The sequence below is a fragment of the Rhamphochromis longiceps genome, linkage group LG23, assembly GCF_057381845.1.
Source record: "Rhamphochromis longiceps isolate RC_006_pf linkage group LG23, R_longiceps_female_GT1.1, whole genome shotgun sequence".
NCBI classification, from domain to species: domain Eukaryota; kingdom Metazoa; phylum Chordata; class Actinopteri; order Cichliformes; family Cichlidae; genus Rhamphochromis; species Rhamphochromis longiceps.
This window is the reverse complement of record NC_140578.1, coordinates 18,230,800-18,236,922: the sequence shown is the minus strand read 5'-3', so window position 1 is coordinate 18,236,922 and position 6,123 is coordinate 18,230,800. Positions and strand designations below refer to the sequence as shown.

The 6,123-nt window shown below is 38.6% G+C and overlaps 1 protein-coding gene across 1 annotated transcript in view; it reads right to left on the bottom strand.

The window, feature by feature from the left end:
- The window catches only part of LOC146641577 (adhesion G protein-coupled receptor G7-like), a gene marked incomplete at its 5' end in the record, with an annotated part of 77,098 nt that overhangs the window by 29,679 nt on the left and 41,296 nt on the right, over positions 1-6,123 (bottom strand). The window lies entirely within an intron of this gene.

The window sequence follows — 6,123 nt, the reverse complement described above, 5'->3', positions numbered from 1 at the left end:
AAGTATCTTGGTGTCCACATCTCCTCAGACCTGACATGGGCTGCCCACATTCAGGTCCAGACCAAAAAGGCCAGGCAGCGCTTGTATCACCTACGACAACTGAGGAAGTTCAGGGTCTCTCCAAAGATCCTCAGGATTTTCTATACAGGCTCTGTGGAGAGCATCCTCACACAGAGCATGACATCGTGGTTTGGGAACAGCTGTGTGAAGGACCAAAAAGCTCTCCAGAGAGTGATCCGTACAGCAGAACGCTGCTGCAGGATTGCTCTCCCCCCGCTTCAGGACACCTACACCAGGAGATGCCGGACTAGAGCAGCGCAGATACTGAAGGACCCGTCCCATCCTGGCAACAAACTGTTCCAACTTCTGCAATCTGGTAGAAGGTTCCGCATCTTCCGGGCAAGGACAGAGAGACTCAAGAAGAGCTTCTATCCCCAAGCCATCCGTGCCCTAAACACACACACCCGCCCTCTCACATCATCTATAATTGACTGAGACAGGACTCTCTTCCAGACACTCTAAACCAAGGCACAATGTACATTTCAATTCCTTTAATTTTAAATATGTTTATATTGTCTATCCTGTAAAATAGTCAGATGTCTATTCATATTAATGTACAGAATTCACCTGCTTGCTGCTACTACTGCACATTCACCCAGTGTATATACTATATGTCTGTATATAAATATATATAATGTTCTTCCTCTACACCCCCCCCCCCACACACACACACAATTTTTGCACATGTCGAGGAGCGTGTCAGGCTACATTTCACTGTGTGTTATACTTGTATAACTATGCATGTGACAAATAAAGAACCTTGAACCTTGAACCATTAGAATATGCAAACCGGCCACTGAGTGTAGAGTTGAACGTGAATTGTCCTAACGTCTGTTTTTTGCAGGAATTGTCTAATACAAATCCATAAAAATACAAACTGTGTTTTAGAGAATTATGTCCGACTCTGAAAAGAAAACAATACGTAGTGATTTATATTTTTAAAAAAAAAATCACAACAAATGGATGATGCATGCTCAAGAGCAAAAGAATATTGGCATTCAGATAACCATCTGTCATTGTTTGTTTACAGCTGAGATGGGTCTGTGCTAGTTTAAAAGCTGTGTCTCACAATAAAGTCAAGACAGTGCAGTTGACAAGCTGATGGTGTTTTCCTGCATCCTCACATCACTGAAATAAATAATTCATGTAAAGTTTAATGAAACAACATATTAAAACTGCTTCATTGGTACTGTTCTCACAAATATCAGATCTGTTATTAAACCATGTATTGGTCAACAGAAAAACTTTGGCTGCAGATAAATCCAAGATGACAGTAATGTAATCAGACTGAAGGGATTTTGAGTCATCTTTGTAGCATAAGCTGTGGATAAATGAGATTAAAATACAAACACAATATAATTTGTTACACTACATGGACTTTTAATTTACAAATCACAACATCTTGCAATAAAAGAGGTAATTTATTGCCAACAACCAGTTTCCAAATATTTTTAATAATGACAAAGTTATTGTCTATTGTCACCTTGTAACAAAATTCAGTCTTTGTTATTTTTTTTTTCTTAGTTTTTGAACATGTCTCTCCGGTCAATTCATCAGGACAGATGCAGACACCATCCAGGTTTTTCCCACCATTAGAACAATTCAGGAAAGTGGTGCTAAGAGGGGTAACCGTAGTTGGAGATGTAGTAGTAGTAGTAGTAGAAGGTATAGTGTGAGGTTTAGCTGCACTAGTGGGAATTGTTGGGGAAGCAGTATCAGGAGAGGTGTATGTAGTAGTATTTTCATGAGTTACAGTAGTATTAGCTGTAGGAGTTAAAGTAGTGTTAGTGTATGGACCTGTGTTAGAAGTAGTATTAGTGGGAGCATAGTAAGTAGTAGGCATTTGCTCAGTCATGGGGTTAGAGATAGTATAAGGGCTGGTAAAATCTGTGGTTGTAAGAGCAGGACTGGTAATGGTAGCAGAAGTAGTTTGTGGATGTTCTGATGTGACAAATTCTGTTATTAAAGTATGCTCTGAGTTAGCTGTTGGATCAGTGCCTGGTGGACTGGTACATACATTAAAAATATTACATAAAGTGGTATTGTTAGGAACTGTTATAGTTGTACCCTCTGTTCTAACCGTTTGTACTGTGGTAATATTTTGTGTAGTAGTAGAATGATCAGAAACATCAGTAGGAAGGAGTGCAGTAGCTGCAGTATCAGGGATGGCTGCTGTTCCAGTGAACTCTGCTCCTGCTGTGAAGGAGGCTAAAGGAATAGCTGTGGGAAACACATCAGAATTACAATGATCAGTTTGAACCTAACGATATTAACATGCTTTTGTTTAGCATGTAGAATATTTACTGTACTTGGCATGAACTTATACCATCTCATCTGTAGTATTAAACACAATACCCAGCTGAGGCTGATTCAGATAGTTTTACAGGTGCTGGACATTAAAATGATCTGATGGTGGCAGTGCAGGTAAAATCAGGACTACTCAAGTCATTACATTTCACAGTATGTCAATGTGGAGCCCCTGACATGTCACTGTAACTTGTGGAGAATGAGACTAATGATCCTCAGATCTTCTACGTGGAATTGCAACCAACTAATAAAATTTTACTTAATGATGATGCCTGGGCTGGTCCAATGGAGAAAGTCAGAACTATATTAAATTAACCTTTCATGTTTTATAGCGTTGCACTGCTGGTTATGACTATGGGAATGGGTTAGGCACAACTCTCCTCCCCTGCAGTCTCAATAAAGTTTTCTCATTGACTTCTTCTGAGACAGACGATATTTGATTAAGGGGTGGGACTCTGACTACAGGTGGCTTTCATGTGAGCAGTGATAGTTGTTCAAGCTAGAGTCAAATTCTGCTTTATTGTCAAAGACCATATGTACAGCCATACACAGAAATTTGAAATTGACATAGCCCTCAGTGTACACTAAAACAATATAAAGATAAAAAATAAAATAAAATAGGAGTCTTATGTACAACACAATACTATACAATTATATAAAGAGCAAGTTTGTGTGCAAGTGGGTGGGGGTGAGGGGTGGGGGGCAGTCAGTGAAAAGCCAATGGTGGTGGTTCAGTTTTGTATGGGGGTTCAGAGGGAAGAGGTGAATGCAGGTCTCGAGTTTGTGTGAGAGAGCAGCGAGAGAGCCATGGTAGCATTGCAATTTCAAATTCCTCTGTATGACTTGTAACAGCAGACTGGCGAAGAAGGAGTGGCTAGCAGGTCCGAGCGAGCGTGTGGTGTGGAGGTTAGCCGAAAACTCGAAGCCAGTCAGTTAAATCAAGCAACAGACCTTTATTCGTTGTCAGCAACATAAGACCATACAAGCCAGGTCTCCACGGCTCTACTCTGTCCGTACATACATGTCGGTAGTCGCCGGCGCCAGGCCGTTACAAGTGTGAACAGAACACGAGCTGCATGAAATTGTTGCCACGCTATACTGACACACACACCCACTAGGAGACTCCCCCAACTACTACAATAGTAGCCCCCAGCCCCCCCCGCACAGTGGTGCTATAACACAATAAGGGTTGTTACAGACTGTATATATGGTCTTTGACAATAAAGCTGACTTTGACTTTAAAGGTCCTGTAGTGGAATCAGATCAGCAACACAGGTTAAAACAGCAGGCTTGCTACAGCTGGAAATAAGCACAGCTGCACATTCTGAACCACACCAGAGTAGTCTATGCAATGACCTAAATGTCAACAATACCTGGAGTCGTGCTCACAAGCAGCAGCTGGATATTGTCAGAGGTCAATATTATCTGTCCTTTCTGTGCCTTCAGGATGTTATAGAGTAAAGTGATTAACACGGTAATGGCCTCTATAAACAAGGAAATATAGCACCAATGTGATAAATGGAGAACATCAAACATCGGTGAAGCTCACAGACTTGTGTTGACTTTTATGTGATACAGAGGGAAAACATTCAAGTCAACCTTCATAACCAGATCCTGGAACGTTCTCCAGTTATAGCAGGCAGCTGTAAAACGATGAGTGATGGATGCATTACTTTATGTGCAGTCAGTGGTCATGGAAAAGTCCATAAAAAAAAATACTCACTGTTCTAGATACTTTGATCATTACAGTATGATGTCACTGCTCCAAATTAATTGTAAACAAAACTATGAATGTTATAGACATAGTGCATGTTTGTAGGTTGTCCTCCTAGTCGAGTGGCAAATCTTGACGATACTTTATATAAACATTGCCTAGGGCACTATGAGCGCCGACATCTATATGCCGTATAAAATATAATATATACAAATGTCACGATCTTATATGTTTGCACATTTGACAGTTCAAACAAGCACCACTTTGTTGTCTGCTGGGTGGGCAGCATCAGTGCCAAAGATACCAGCAGGATCAACAAACAAATCCACAAGTTTGGAAACATCATTAATTAGAATTTGGAGGCATTTGAGAGAGGTCACTGAACAAACTGCTCTCCATCATGGATAAACCATCACACCCACTGCACTCCACACTCTCCCTCAGACTGACACAACCTCACTGCCAAAAAAGAACACTTCAGGCAATCATTCCTACTATTTTCTACAAATCTGCATAACAACTTTTCATTCTGTTACAGGTGAGCACACCTGTCAGGCATAAGGTCCTAAACATATATTTGTATTATACCTTGATGCAGCTGTTGATGCATATTATTCATTAATGTAATTTGCACTTTCCTCTTGAAACAACGTTAGTCTTACTTGATTACTGACTGTTTTCAATTACAGTTTCTTTTAATGCTTTTTTTTGGTGGTGGTTGGGGGGGGGGGGGGGGGTATTACTGTTGTAAGTATATACAGTGGCTTGCAAAAGTATTCAGCCCCCTTGAACTTTCCCACATTTTGTCACATTACAGCCACAAACATGAATCTATTTTATCGGAATTCCACGTGAAAGACCAATACAAAGTGGTGTACACGTGAGAAGTGGAACGAAAATCATACATGATTCCAAACATTTTTTACAAATAAATAACTGCAGCACTCTCTCATAGTATAGTTATCATTTGTTGTGTTTTCTTGACTTTAATATGTCCATTGTGGGAACAAAAAGTATCTATGAAAAGGTATGTCAGATTAGAGTGATGTGTTGTAGCACAATGTATCATAGCATACTACTACTACTGATACTAATTATAAAAACAATGACACAGTAAAAGAACTAAAACAATGAAATTACCACTATTAACATTCTTTTACTGAGATAATTATCATTAAAAACTGTATTATTAAGTCTGAAAAAACGATGACAAAGAAAGGCAATGCATTTCATAAGTTTTTTGATGTGTGTGTGTGTGTATATATATATATATATATATATATATATATATATATATATATATATATATATATATATATATACATATATATACATATATATACATATATATATACATATATATATACACACACACACACACACACACACATATATAGCAGTTGTTTATGTGCATTAATTCAAACTTATCTATGAAAAATTAAGGAGAGTCGCATTTGAGTTGGTTCAGTTTTAAGTGACGAATTAAGGAACTGCCAGCAACAATCAGAAAAGCTCAGTTTTTCTTACCCAGAGCGAAAACAAGCCAGCCATCCATGATGAGCAGCTGCACATCAGGTTTCCCATTTGTCTAGTTTGGTAATATTTTAAAGACGCCACTGTGTGAGTCTGCGTGAAAACATTCAGCTGAGTTACTCTGCTTTACAATAAGCCATCAAATTATACAGCGCCTGATTGTTTTACTGCATGTTCAAGAAAAGGTTCCTTATCTTTGTCCATAAGTTACCTATAAAGAAATTCAAACTGCAGTCCAGCTTTGTAGAAGGTGCTCAATTAATAAATATGGTGTGATTTACTGTACAGAATGTGCACTGAGTGAAACCTGAAGTGTCACTGGTAAATCTAAGCTTCTCCAAACTTTTAATATTGTTTTTATTTTTATATTAAAACTTCATAGTAGAGCTGGGCAATATAAGATTTTTTCATATCACGATATGTTTTTTTTCATTTCAGGCGATAACGATATCTATCACGATATAAGCCAAATAACAATATTTGTAAGATTTAAATGTGAAATAATCAGC